This window comes from Meles meles, unplaced genomic scaffold (assembly GCF_922984935.1).
Source record: "Meles meles unplaced genomic scaffold, mMelMel3.1 paternal haplotype, whole genome shotgun sequence".
Lineage (NCBI taxonomy): Eukaryota > Metazoa > Chordata > Mammalia > Carnivora > Mustelidae > Meles > Meles meles.
This window is the reverse complement of record NW_025721613.1, coordinates 1,176,089-1,191,464: the sequence shown is the minus strand read 5'-3', so window position 1 is coordinate 1,191,464 and position 15,376 is coordinate 1,176,089.

The window sequence follows — 15,376 nt, the reverse complement described above, 5'->3', positions numbered from 1 at the left end:
AATGAACTTTTGGGACCTCATCAAGATCAAAAGCTTCTGCACAGCAAAGGAAACAGTCAACAAAACAAAGAGGCAACCCACGGAATGGGAGAAGATATTTGCAAATGACAGTACAGACAAAAGGTTGATATCCAGGATCTATAAAGAACTTCTCAAACTCAACACACACACAACAGATAATCATATCAAAAAATGGGCAGAAGATATGAACAGACACTTCTCCAATGAAAACATACAAATGGCTATCAGACACATGAAAAAATGTTCATCATCACTAGCCATCAGGGAGATTCAAATTAAAACCACATTGAGATACTTCCTGACACCAGTTAGAATGGCCAAAATTAGCAAGACAGGAAACCACGTGTGTTGGACAGGATGTGGAGAAAGGGGAACCCTCTTACACTGTTGGTGGGAATGGAAGTTAGTGCAGCCACTTTGGAGAACAGTGTGGAGATTCCTCAAGAAATTAAAAATGGAGCTTCCCTATGACCCTGCAATTGCACTGCTGGGTATTTACCCCAAAGATACAGATGTAGTGAAAAAAGGGCCATTTGTACCCCAATATTTATTGCAGCAATGGCTACGGTCGCCAAACTGTGGAAAGAACCAAGATGCCCTTCAATGGATGAATGGATAAGGAAGATGTGGTCCATATACACGATGGAGTATTATGCCTCTATCAGAAAGGACGAATACCCAACTTTTGTAGCAATATGGACGGGACTGGAAGAAATTATGCTGAGTGAAATAAGTCAAGCAGAGAGAGTCAAGTATCATATGGTCTCACTTATTTGTGGAGCATAACAAATAACATGGAGGACATGGGGAGATGGAGAGTAGAGGGAGTTGAGGGAAACTGGAAGGGGAGATGAACCGTGAGAGACTATGGACTCTGAAAAACAACCAGAGGGTTATGAAGGGGCAGCAGGGGGGTGGGGTGGGGTGGGAGGTTGAGGAACCAGGTGGTGGGTAATAGGGACGGCACGTACTGCATGGAGCACTGGGTGTGATGCCAAAACAATGAACACTGTTATGCTGTAAATAAACAAATAAAAATAAATAAATAAAAAGAATAAATGGTTCTCCAACCCTCATGTTGAATATGGAAGAGTATTTTTTCTAAAATTAGTCTCTTGTACAGACCACATTGAAGGGTCTTCTTGTTTCCTTTTGGTTTGTTTCATTCCATTCTGATACCCTATGCTTCTGGTAGAAGCATTTTGTCTTTTTACCTTCTGAATAATTATTGAAAGCTATTATGTTAGTGCCATTTAGAACGTGAAATGTCACTGTTTCTTTACCTCATCTGTGTACTCTTTTTACTTTTCTTTCTTTCCTTTTTTTTTTTTTTTTTGAATTTGGGCTCCCTCTCTCTCTACTCAAAGGATCCCCTTTAATATTTCTTGCAGGGAGAGTTTATTGTTCAGAAATTCCTTTCTTTTTTTGTTTGTCCTAGACACTCTCTACCTCTCCCTTCACTCCGAATGATAGCCTTGGGGTATACACTATTTGTGACTGCATATTCTTTATCCTCATATAGCACATTGAGTATATCCTACCTGTCCTTCCTGCCCTGATAAGTCTCTGTGGACCGGTCTGCTGCCAGCCTCATGTACCTACCCTTGGAGGTGAAGGACGTCTTGTTCCAAGCTTCTTTGAGGATTTTCTATTTGTCTTTGATTTTCAAACTTCAGGATTATATTTCTATGTGTTGACTAATTTTTACTGATTTTGAGGGGTATTCTCTGTGCCTCCTCGACTTGAATGCCAGTATCCTTCCCCAGATTAGGGAATTTCTCAGATATCTATAATTTGTTGAATTAAACCTTCTACCCCTTTCTCCTGGCCCTCAGCTTCTGGGATCCCTCTAATACGGATATCATTTCCTTTCATGGAATTCCCAAGCACTCAAAGTCTCCCTTCATGATCCAATAGCTTTGTTTCTCTCATTTTTTCAGCATTTTAATTTTTCCATCCTTTAATCTTCTATGTCACTGATACATACTTCTCCCTCATTCATCGCCTTTGGATAGCCTCCACTTGAATTATATCTCAGTAATAGCACTTTCAAAATGGACCTGAGTATTCGTTCTTTTATGTCTATAGTAAGGGATGCTCTAGGGCCTAGTATGCTTGTATCCAGCCCAGTTACTATCTTTATAATCATTGTTTTCAATTCTAGTGCAGAGACTTTATATATATTCATATTGTTTCAATCCCTGTGAGTGAGTTCATTATTTTGAGGTGAATTCTCCATCTCCTCATTTTGCCCAGAAAGTAATTATGAAAGCAAAAGCAGCCTTAAAGATGGAAGGGAGCAGAAAAATCAAGAATAAAAAAAAATGGAAACAAAAACAAACAACAAAAGAATACAAAAAACAAGACTCAGTATGTGTTTGGAACTGTTCATTAAAAGAACCAAGATGCCAAAATAAAGAGAAAAGAAAAAAAAAAGAAGGAAGAAAAAAAAATCTTACAAATATAAAACAATTTAATGAAAAGGGGTAGAAAAAATATACATGTACATAACTTATTGGTAAAAATAAACATGAAAAATATTAAAAAGTTTAAATATAAAAAAAGCACTAAAGAATGCCAATAGATCTTGTGAGATGAACTTACTGCATCAGTTGACAGGACCTTGTGATTCTTTGCTCTTCTCTTAATGATTTGTCTATAATATTGATTTATTTGAAAATGTGGAACTGCCCTTGTGTCCCAGGGTTAAATCCCAAGGGGTCATGGTGGATAATGTTGTTTTTGTTTTTGTTTTTATTTATTTTATTTATTTTCTTTTATTTTGTTTCAGCGTAACAGTATTCATTGTTTTAGTACCACACCCAGTGCTCCATGCAATACGTGCTCTCCTTAATACCCACCTCTTTGTTCACCCAACCTCCCGCCCCCTTCAAGACCCTCAGGTTGTTTTTCAGAGTCCATAGTCTCTCATGGATCATCTCCCCTTCCAATTTCCCTCAGCTCCCTTCTCCTCTCCATCTCCCCATGGCCTCCATGTTATTTGTTATGCTCCACAAATAAGTGAAACCATATGATACTTGACTCTCTCTGCTTGACTTATTTCACTCAGCATAATCTCTTCCAGTCCCACCCATGTTGCTACAAAAGTTGGGTATTCATCCTTTCTGATGGAGGCATAATACTCCATCGTGTATATGGACCACATCTTCCTTATCCATTCGTCCATTGATGGGCATCTATGTTCTTTCAACAGTTTGGCGATTGTGACCATTGCTGCTATAAATATTGGGGTACAAATGGCCCTTCTTTTCACTACATCTGTATCTTTGGGTAAATACCCAGCAGTGCAATGGCAGGGTCATAGGGAAGCTCCATTTTTAATTTCTTGAGGAATCTCCACACTGTTCTCCAAAGTGGCTGCACCAACTTGCATTCCCACCCACAGTGGAAGAGGGTTCCCCTTTCTCCACATCCTCTCCAACACATGTTATTTCCTGTCTTGCTAATTTGGGCCATTCTAACTGGTATAAGGTGGTGTCTCAAAGTGATTTTAATTTGAATCTCCCTGAGGGCTAATGATGATGAACATTTTTTTCATGTGTCTGATAGCCATCTGTATGTCTTCATTGGAGAAGTATCTGTTCATATCATCTTCCCATTATCTGATACGATTATCTGTTTCATGCGTGCTGAGATTGAGGAGCTCTTTATAGATCCTGGATATGAATCTTTTCTCTGTACTGTCATTTTCAAATATCTTCTCCCATTCCGTGGGCTGCATCTTTGTTTTCTTCACTGTTTCCTTTGATGAGCAGAAGCTTTTGATCTTGAGGAAGTCCCAAAAGTTCATTTTCACTTTTGTTTCCTTTGCCTTTGGAGACATATCTTGAAAGAAGTTGCTGTGGCTGATATCAAAAAGGTTACTTCCTATGTTCTCCTCTAAGATTCTGATGGATTCCTGTCTCACGTGGAGGTCTTTTATCCATTTCGAGTTTATCTCTCTGTATGGTGGAAGAGAATGGTCGAGTATCATTCTTCTACATGTAGCTGTCCAGTTTTCCCAGCACCACTGATTGAAGATACTGTCTTTTTTCCACTGTATATTTTTTCCTGTTTTGTCGAAGATTATTTGACCATAGAGTTGAGGGTCCATATCTGGGCTCTCTACTGAGTCCCACTGGTTTATGTGTCTGTTTTTATGCCAGTACCATGCTGTCTTGGTGATCACAACTTTGTAGTAAAGCTTAAAATCAGGTAGCATGATGCCGCCAGTTTTATTTTTGTTTTTCAACATTCCCTTAGTTGATTCAGGGTCTCTTCTGATTCCATACAAATTTTAGGATTAATTGCTCCAGCTCTTTGAAAAAGACCAGAGTAATTTTGATTGGAATGGCATTAAAAGTGTAGATTGTTCTAAGCAGTATAGACATTTTAACAATGTTTACTCTTCTGATCCAAGAGCATGGAACAGTCTTCCATCTTTTTGTGTCTTCTTCAATTCTTTTCATGAGTGTTCTGTAGTTCCTCGAGTACAGATCCTTTACCTCGTTCGTTAGGTTTATTCCCATGTATCTTATGGTTCTTGGTGATAGAGTAAATGGAATCGATTCTCTAATGTCCCTTTCTGTATTTTCATTGTTAGTGTATAAGAAAGACACTGATTTATGTACATTGACTTTGTATCCTGCCATGTTACTGAATTAGTTCTAGTAGTTTTGGGGTCGAGTTTTTTGTGTGTTCCATATAAAGAATGATTTCATCTGTGAAGAGAGAGAGTTTGACTTCTTCATTGCCAATTTGGATACTTTTATTTCTCTTTGTTGTCTGATTGCAGTTGCTAGGACTTTTAATACTATGTTGAACAAGGGTGTTGAGTGTGGGCATCCTTATCATAGTCGTGATCTCAACGGGAAGGCTGTGATCCTTTTCCCAATGAGGATGATATTTGCTGTGGGTCTTTCATAGATAGGTTTTATGAAGTTCAGGAATGTTCCCTCTATCCCTATACTTTGAGAAGTTTTTATCAGGAATGGACGCTGGATTTTGTCAAGTGCTTTATCTGCATCAATTGAGAAGACCATGTGGTTCCTCTTTCTTCTCTTATTGATTTGTTCTATCACATTGATTGATATGCGAATGTTGAACCATCCTTGTAACCCAGGGATGAATCCCACCTGGTCATGGTGGATAATCTTTTTAACGTGCTGCTGGATCCTGTTTGCTAGGATCTTGTTGAGAATCTTAGCATCCATATTCATCAGTGATATGGGTCTGAAATTCTCCTTTTTGGTAGGGTCTTTGCCTGGTTTGGGGATCTGGGTAATGCTGGCTTAATAAAAAGAGTCTGGAAGTTTTCCTTCTGCTTCAATTTTTTTGGAACAGCTTCAGGAGAATTGGTGTTATTTCTTCTTTGCAAGTTTGATAGAATACCCCAGGGAATCCATCAAGTACTGGGCTATTCTGTTTTGGGAGATTTTTGATCGCTGCTTCAATCTTGTTACTAGATATCGGTCTACTCAGGTTGTCAGTTTCATCCTGGTTCGATTTTGGGAGTTTATAGTTTTCCAGGAATGCATCCATTTCATCTAGGTTGCTTAGCTTATTGGCATATAACTGTTGATAATAACTTCTGATGATTGTTTCTACTTCCTTGGTGTTAGTTGTGATCTGTCCCTTTTCATTCGTAATTTTATTAATTTGTGCTTTCTCTCTTTTGGATTAGTGTGGCCAATTGTTTATCAATCTTATTGATTCTTTCCGAAAACCAGCTTCTAGTTTCATAGATATGGTCTATTACATCTCTAGTTCCTACCTCATTGATCTCTGCTCTAATCTTTTTTTTTTTCTTTCGTTTCTTTTTTTTTTCCATTTTATTTATTTTTTCAGCGTAACAGTATTCATTCTTTTTGCACAACACCCAGTGCTCCATGCAAAACGTGCCCTCCCCATTACCCACCACCTGTTCCCCCAACCTCCCACCCCTGACCCTTCAAAACCCTCAGGTTGTTTTTCAGAGTCCATAGTCTCTTATGGTTCGCCTCCCGTCCCCAATGTCCATAGCCCGCTCCCCCTCTCCCAATCCCACCTCCCCCCAGCAACCCCCAGTTTGTTTTGTGAGATTAAGAGTCATTTATGGTTTGTCTCCCTCCCAATCCCATCTTGTTTCATTTATTCTTGATTACTTCCCTTCATGTGTTTGGAGTTGGTTTGATTTGTTGTTGATTCTCCAGTACTTTAAGTTGTAGAGACAGCTGGTGTATTCTGGATTTTTCAATTTTTTGAGGGAGGCTAAAATGGCTATGTATTTCCCCCTTAGAACTGCCTTTGCTGTATCCCATAGGTTTTGGACCGAGGTGTCTTCATTCTCATTGGTTGCCATGAATGTTTAAGTTCATCTTTGATCTCCTGGTTGATCCAGAGACACCACAGCCCCGTGCCCCTCCCCGATCTCCTGGTTGATCCAAGCATTCTTAAGCAAAGTTTCATTCAATTCTCTTATTTCTTTATTGATTTTCTGCTTCAATGATCTGTCTACTACTGAGAGAGGCATGTTAAGATCTCCTACTATTAATGTATTCATATCAATATGACTCTTTTTCTTGATTAATAGTTTTCTTATCTAATTGGATGCTCCCATATTGTAGGTATAGGTATTTACAATTGTTAGATCAACTTGGTGGATATTCCCTTTAAGAATGATGTAGTGTCCTTCTGTATCTCTGACTACAGTCTTTAGTTTAAAATCTAATTTATCTGATATGAGAATCGCTACCATAGCCTTCTTTGAGGCCCATTGGCATGAAAGATGCTTCTCCTTCTCTTCACTTTCAGTCTGGGTGTATCTTTAGGTTCAAAATGGGTTTCTTGTAGACAACATATGGATGGGTCCTGCGTTTTATCCAATCTGCAAACTTGTGTCATTTTATGGGGTGCATTTAGGCCATTCACATTGAGAGTGATTATTGATAGATAAGTTTCTATTGACATTGTGTTACCTTTGAAATCTTTCTGTCTGTAGATTGTCTCTATATTTCTGTTCAATGATATTCTTAGGATTTTTTTCTCTTTTATAGGACCCCCCCTTAGTATTTCCTGCAGTGTCGCCTTGGTGGTTACATAGTCTTTAAGCCTTGCAGGTCTTGGAAACTCTTTATCTCTTCATCCATTTTGAATGACAGTTTTGCTGGATAAAGTGTTCTTGGCTGCATGTTATTCTCATTTAGTGCTCTGAATATATTTTGCCAGCCCTTCCTGGCTTGCCAGGTCTCTGTGGACAGGTCTGACATTAATCTGATGGGCTTTCCTCTGTATGTAAGGAGCTTCTTTGTCCTAGCTGCTTTCAAGAGGGTCTGCCTAGAGTTATAATTCTTCATTCTAAAGGGTCGTGAGGACTTTCCAGAATCTAAAATCTTGGGGGGAAACCGTTCTGCCTCTAGTACATGAATGCTCTTTCCATTCATGAGATTGGGAAAAATTTCATAGACAAATTCTTCCACTACATCTTCTAGACTTCTTTCTTTCTCCTCCCCTTCAGGGATTCCAATAATTCTGACATTAGAACATTTCATGGCATCATTTATTCCCCTGATTCTGTTTTTGTGGCTTCTGAGCTGTTTGTTCCAGGCTTCCTCCTGATCCTTTCTCTCTATTTGTTTGTCCTCCAGATCACTATTTTTATCTTCTGTCTTGGTTACCCTAGCTTTCAGAGAATTTAGATTGGATTGGAACTCATTGAGAGCATTTTGAACATCATCCTTGGTGGCTTTCAGTTCTGCCCTAACTTTGTGAACATCATCCCTGGTGGCTTGGAGTTCTGCCCTAATCAATTCCGTTTGGTCATCCATGTATTTCTCCAACTGAGCTATTGCCTGGAGAATTGTTAGTCTGAATTCCTTTTCTGACATATTGTCTATGTCGATAGCCATTAGCTCTGTTGCAGAAGATCCATCCTCTGTATTTTTCTTCTGTTGGGCATTCCTCCTCCTAGTCATTTTGGTGAGAGATGACTGAACATATGTCGCTGGATGTATCAAATGTGGTGCAGTCAAGGTTCACCCTGAAATGCTTCTGAGCAATCAGGATTCCCCACCCAATCGATATAAAAAAGAAAGGAGAAAAAAAATGAAGGTAGAGAGAGAGTGAGAGAGAGAGACAGCAAAAAAAGGAAGATAAAAGAGAAGACTCAGCCCAAATGGGCCCCAAGGTAAAATTTATGAAGTATACAAACAAAAGTAGAAAAACAAAAAGACTGAAAAAAGTATAGTACAAGAGAGGGGAGTAGTCAATATGGCGGACAAGTAGCAGGCTGAGACTACATCAGGTAGCAGGAGATCAGCTCGATAGCTTATCTAAACATTGCAAACACCTACAAATCCAATGGGAGATCAAAGAGAAGAAGAACAGCAATTCTAGAAACAGAAAATCAACCACTTTTGGAAAGGTAGGACTGGCGGAGAAGTGAATCTAAAATGACGGGAAGATAGACCACGGGGGGAGGGGCCGGCTCCCGACAAGCAGCAGAGCAATGGAGCACAAAATCAGGACTTTTAAAAGTCTGTTGCACTGAGGGACTTTGCTCCAGAGGCTAAACCGGGGTGAAGCCCACGTGGGGTCAGCATGGCCCCAGATCCTGCAGGGTCACAGAAGGATCGGGGGTGTCGGAGTGTCGCAGAGCTTGCAGGTGTTAGAACAGAGAAGCCGGCTACAGAGACAGAGCCTAGGACTGAACTCTCAGCTCGGGGTTACCTTGAACTGGTCACGGGCTGGGTGAGCTCGGAGCGCGGCTGGAGGCTGGGGATACGGGAGTGATTGGGCGCTGTCCTCTGGGGGCTCACCGAGGAGTGGGGCCCCGGGCTCTTGGCTCCTCCGGGCCAGAGACTAGGAGGACACCATTTTTATTCCCATCCTCTGGAACTCGACGGAAAACATTCAGGGAACAGAAGCTCCAAAAAGCGAACCCGAGCCGATTACTTAGTCCGGCCCCGGTAAGGGTGGTACAATTCCGCCTTGGGCAAAGACACTTGAGAGTCACTACAACAGGCCCCTCCCCCAGATGATCAACAAAATATCCAGCCAGGTCGAAGTTCATCTATCAAGGAAAGCAGGTTCAATACCTAAGACAGCAGTGGAATTCCAGAGGAGGAGAAAGCAAAGCAGGGAACTCATGGCTTTCTCCCCATGATTCTTTAGTCTTGTGGTTAATTCAATTTTTTTTTCAATTTTTTTCTTTCTTTTTTCTTCTTCTGCTAAATTTTTTAAAACTTTTACCCTTTTCTTTTTTAACATTTTTTGACTAGTTTATCTAAAAAATATATTTTTTCTTTCCTTTTTTATATTTTTTCTTGATTTGTTTTATTTTTTTAATTTTTTTCTTTTTTTTCTGAACCTCTTTTTATTCCCCCTCCCCACAATTTGGGGTCTCTTCTGATTTGGTTAAGTGCATTTTTCTGGGGTCGTTGCCACCCTTTTAGTATTTTATTTGATCCTTCATATCCTCTTATCTGGACAAAATGACAAGGCGGAAAAAATCACCACAAATGAAAGAACAAGAGACAGTACCGAAGGCTAGGGATCTAATCAACACAGACATTGGTAATATGTTAGATCAAGAGTTCAGAATGATGATTCTGAAGGTCTAGCCAGGCTCGAAAAAGGCATGGAAGTTATTAGAGAAACCATCTCTGGAGAGATAAAAGCCCTTTCTGGAGAAATTAAAGAACTAAAATCTAACCAACTTGAAATCAAAAAAGCTATTAATGAGGTGCAATAAAAAATGGAGGCTCTCACTGCTAGGATAAATGAGGCAGAAGAAAGAATTAGTGATCTAGAAGACCAAATGACAGAGAATAAAGAAGCCGAGCAAAAGAGGGACAAATAGCTACTGGACCATGAGGGGAGAATTTGAGAGATAAGTGACACCATAAGACAAAAAAACATTAAATAATTGGGATTCCAGAAGAAGAAGAAAGAGAGAGGGGAGCAGAAAGTCTATTGGAGATAATTATTGTAGAGAATTTTCCTTATATGGCAAAGGGAACAAGCATCAAAATCCAGGAGGGGCAGAGAACCCCTCTCAAAGTCAGCAAGAATAGGTCCACACCCCGTCACCTAATAGTAAAATTTAAAAGTCTTAGTGACAAAGAGAAAAACCTGAAAGCAGCCCGGGAAAAGAAGTCTGTAACATAAAATGGTAAAAATACTAGATTGGCAGCAGACTTATCCACAGAGACCTGGCAGGCCAGAAAGAGCTGGCATGATATATTCAGAGCACTAAACGAGAAAAACATGCAGCCAAGAATACCCTGTCCAGCTAGGCTATCATTGAAAATAGAAGGAGGGATAAAAAGATTCCAGGGTAAACAAAAACTGAAAGAATTTGCAAACACCAAACCAGCTCTGCAGGAAATATTGAAAGGGGTCCTCTAAGCAAAGAGAGAGCCTAAAAGTAGTAGATCAGAAAGATACAGAGACAATATACAGTAACAGTCACCTTACAGGCTAATAATGGCACTAAATTCATATCTCTCAATAGTTACCCTGAATGTTAATGGGCTAAATGCCCCAATCAAAAGACACAGGGTATCAGAATGGATTAAAAAAAAAAAAAAACATCAATATGTTGCCTACAAGAAACTCATTTTAGATGCGAAGACACCTCCAGATTTAAAGTGAGGGGGTGGAAAACAATTTACCATGCTAATGGGCATCAGAAGAAAGCTGGGGTGGCAATCCTTATATCAAATCAATTAGATTTTAAGCCAAAGACTATAATAAGAGAAGAGGAAGGACACTATATCATACTCAAAGGGTCTGTCCAACAAGAAGATCTAACAATTTTAAATATCTATGCCCCTAACGTGGGAGCAGCCAACTATATCAATCAATTAATAACAAAATCAAAGAAACACATCAATAATAAATACAATAATAGTAGGGGACTTGAACACTCCCCTCACTGAAATGGACAGATCATCCAAGCAAAAGTTCAACAAGGAAATACAGGCCTTAAATGACACACTGGACCAGATGGACATCACAAATATATTCAGAACATTTCATCCCAAAGCAACAGAATACACATTCTTCTCTAGTGCACATGGAACCTTCTCCAGAATAGATCACATCCTGGGTCACAAATCAGGTCTCAACCGGTATCAAAATATTAGGATCATTCCCTGCATATTTTCAGACCACAATGCTCTGAAGCTAGAACTCAATCACAAGAGGAAAGCTGGAAAGAACCCAAATACATGGAGACTAAACAGCATCCTTCTAAAGAATGAATGGGTCAACCAGGAAATTAAAGATGAATTGAAAAAATTCATGGAAACAAATGATAATGAAAACACAACGGTTCAAAATCTGTGGGACACAGCAAAGGCAGTCCTGAGAGGAAAATATATAGCGGTACAAGCCTTTCTCAAGAAAAAAGAAAGGTCTCAATTACATAACCTAACCCTACACTTAAAGAAGCTGGAGAAAGAACAAGAAAGAAACTGTAAACCCAGCAGAAGAGAAATCATAAAGATCAGAGAAGAAATCAATGAAATAGAAACCAAAAAAAAAAAAAAAAAAATAGAAAAAATCAATGAAACTAGGAGCTGGTTTTTGGAAAGAATCAATAAGATTGATAAACCCCTGGCCAGACTCATCAAAAAGAAAAGAGAAAGGACCCAAATAAATAAAACCATGAATGAAAGAGGAGAGATCACAACTAACACCAAAGAAATACAGACAATTATAAGAATATACTATGAGCAATTCTACGCCAACAAATTTGGCAATCTGGAAGAAATGGAGGCATTCCTAGAGACATATAAACTACCACAACTGACCCATGAAGAAATAGAAAACCTGAACAGGCCCATAACCAGTAAGGAGTTTGAAACAGTCTTCAAAAATCTCCAGAAAAAAAGCCCAGGGCCAGATGGCTTCTCAGGGGAATTCTACCAAACATTTAAAGACAGCCTCTTCAATAAATGGTGCTGGGAAAATTGGACAGCCACATGCAGAAAAATGAAATTGGACCATTTCCTTACACCACACACGAAAATAGACTCAAAATGGATGAAGGACCTCAATGTGAGAAAGGAATCCATCAAAATCCTTGAGGAGAATGCAGGCAGCAACCTCTTCAACCTCAGCCGCAGCAACATCTTCCTAGGAACATCGGCAAAGGCAAGGGAAGCAAGGGCAAAATGAACTATTGGGATTTCATCAAGATCAAAAGCTTTTGCACAGCAAAGGAAACAGTTAACAAAACCAAAAGTCAACTGACAAAATGGGAGAAGATATTTGCAAACGACATATCAGATAAAGGGCTAGTATCCAAAATCTATAAGGAACTTAGCAAACTCAACACCCAAAGAACAAATAATCCAATCAAGAAATGGGCAGAGGACATGAACAGATATTTCTGCAAAGAAGACACCCAGATGGCCAACAGACACATGAAAAAGTGCTCCACATCACTCGGCATCAGGGAAATACAAATCACAACCACAATGAGATATCACCTCACACCAGTCAGAATGGCTAAAATGAACAAGTCAGGAAATGACAGATCCTGGCGAGGATGTGGAGAAAGGGGAACCCTCCTCCACTGTTGGTGGGAATGCAAGCTGGTGCAACCACTCTGGAAAACAGCATGGAGTTTCCTCAGAATGTTGAAAATAGAACTACCCTATGACCCAGCAATTGCACTACTGGGTATTTACCCTAAAGATACAAACATAGTGATCCGAAGGGGCACATGTACCTGAATGTTTATAGCAGCAATATCTACAATAGCCAAACTATGGAAAGAACCTAGATGTCCATCAACAGATGAATGGATAAAGAAGATGTGGTATATATATACAATGGAATATTATGCAGTCATCAAAAGAAATGAAATTTTGCCATTTGCAATTACGTGGATGGAACTAGAGGGTATCATGCTTAGTGAAATAAGTCAATCTGAGAAAGACAACCATCATATGATCTCCCTGATATGAGGACATGGAGATGCAACATGGGGTTTAGGAGGATAGGAGAAGAATAAATGAAACAAGATGGGATTGGGAGCGAGACAAACCTAAATGACTCTTAATCTCACAAAACAAACTGGGTGTTGCTGGAGGGAGGTGGGGTTGGGAGAGTGGGAGGGGGTTATGGACATTTTGGAGGGTATGTGCTATGGTGAGTGCTGTGAAGTGTGTAAACCTGGTGATACACCGACCTGTACCCCTGGGGATAAAAATATGTTATATGTTTATAAAAGAAAAGAAAAGAATGGATGAATACCCAACTTTTGTTGCAACATGGACGGGACTGGATGTGATTATGCTGAGTGAAACAAGTCAAGCAGAGAGAGTCAAGTATCACAAGGTTTCACTTATTTGTGGAGCATAACACATGACATGAAGGACATTGGGAGATGGAGAGGAGAAGGAAGTTGAGGGAAATTGGAAGGGGATGTGAACCATAAGAGACTATGGACTCTGAAAAACAACCTGAGGGTTTTGAAGGGGCGGGGTGGGAGGTTGGGGAAACCAGGTGGTGGGTAATAGGGAGGGCACGTATTGCATGAAGCACTGGGTGTTGTGCAAAAACAATGAATACTGTTATGCTGAAAAATAAATAAATTTAAAAAAAAGAAAAAAATATATGACAACAGAAAAAAAATATATGAAAGCAAAAAAAGGAAGAACCTCGTCAAAAAGAACCTCAAGTATAAGATTTATATACTATCAGGATAAACACAAATACACAGAAACACTGGCGGAAAGAAAAGTTGGGAGAGTGGTTATAAATTCTCAGTGTAGGCAAGGAACATTATTTTGATTCTTCCTGGATGTATCTTGATGTCTTTGTGAAAGGACTCAACTTTCCTAAGATAAAGAGGGATTAAAAATTGTTTTACCTATGGGGTAGCATTCGTTGGGGAAAGGGGATTACCTTGAAGTTAGCGCCATATGTATATTAGAAAATAAAGATTAAAAAAGAATAAACTAGACTAAACTAAACTAAAATTAAAAAATAAAAAAATAGAAAAGCAAAAGAAAAACACGGGTGTATATATCAAAAAGTTCAGGTTAGATGGTTATTAAGGAATTTGATGTACTGGACATCTCACTGTGATGGGAAATATGTTAAAAATTATCTATATGTATAAAAAAAGAACAAGAATAATGGTAATGAGCTAAAAATAAAAGTTGTATTTATGAAGTAGTAGTGGTTTTTTTCTCTCTCTCTCTTTTTTTTTTCTTTTCTGTTTGGTTTTCTGGGGGAGGGACCTGCCACGTGGGTTTTCAGTCAATGATGTTCCCTGAGTTAAGTCCTCACCCTTTCACCTCACCACCACCTTCAAGGGGGTGGGCTCTGAAGAAACTGTTTTTTTTTTTCAGGCTTTTGTTCTCTGGAGGTTTTTATGTTTGTTCATCTGTTTTCTCTCTCCTTGACAGCTTTTGATGGTTTTTAGAGGTTTAGAGGAGAGCAAACTGCACCACAACCTCCCTCTCAGAAAGAAGCCTCAGAAAGCTCTGCAGAGCTCCTGGCAGAGTAGGTTCTGAGTCACAGTCCTTGGGCATGCAGGATCTCCTCCTTGTACCCCAAACCACAGCCGCGGTGGATGTCTGGGAAGCTCCAGACATCCAGACATCCAGAGATGTTCCAAGCAGCGATTGCACACTTGGATTTTCCCACTGGCCCGGGCTGGGAGTGCCTGGTTTTTCCGGGTCCAAGTGCTCCTGGCTAACGCCTCTGAGCACCTCTCCCAAGGGAGGGTGTGGGGCATGCGTGTCTCAGGAATGCCATCTGGTCAGGCTCCCAGCCCCTCACGGGAGCCAGACCCCACGTGTTATCGGGTGTGCTGGTAGCTCAGGCATACTGGCGGCTCAGGGACCAAGACCTGGTTTCTCTGCCGCACTCTCTCTGGCTCAGCACCAGGGGAGGCTGTCCTGGGTCTGGTGACTTAAGCCCCTGTCCCTAACCGCCCCAATTCCCACAATTTCCCCCATGATCCTTTGCTCTTTTTTGAGTGCTTTCAACCAGACTCCAAGTTAATGCTGGTCCCCAGATGCAGGGCATTCTCGTATTGGGGTATTGCTTTCCAATTGGTCACCTCTGGTGGTTCCCTCCCCCTTTTGTTTATCTTCCGATATCAGTCCAAATTTCCCACTCCGCTTTACCTGTCCACTGGAGTCTTCTGCTCTTGTAGAGATCCAGACGTGTATAATTCTGATCTCAGGCTGATTTCATGGGTGATCGGAGTTCTTTGGTAGCGAGTCAGCTCACTTTAGGGTACAGGTTGAAACGGCGCCTCCTCCTACTTCCCGGCCATCTTGACCTCTCTATATCTAAATTTTAAGTGGGATTTTGCAGTTTGAAATCATATGTGCAGAAATTTGCATCT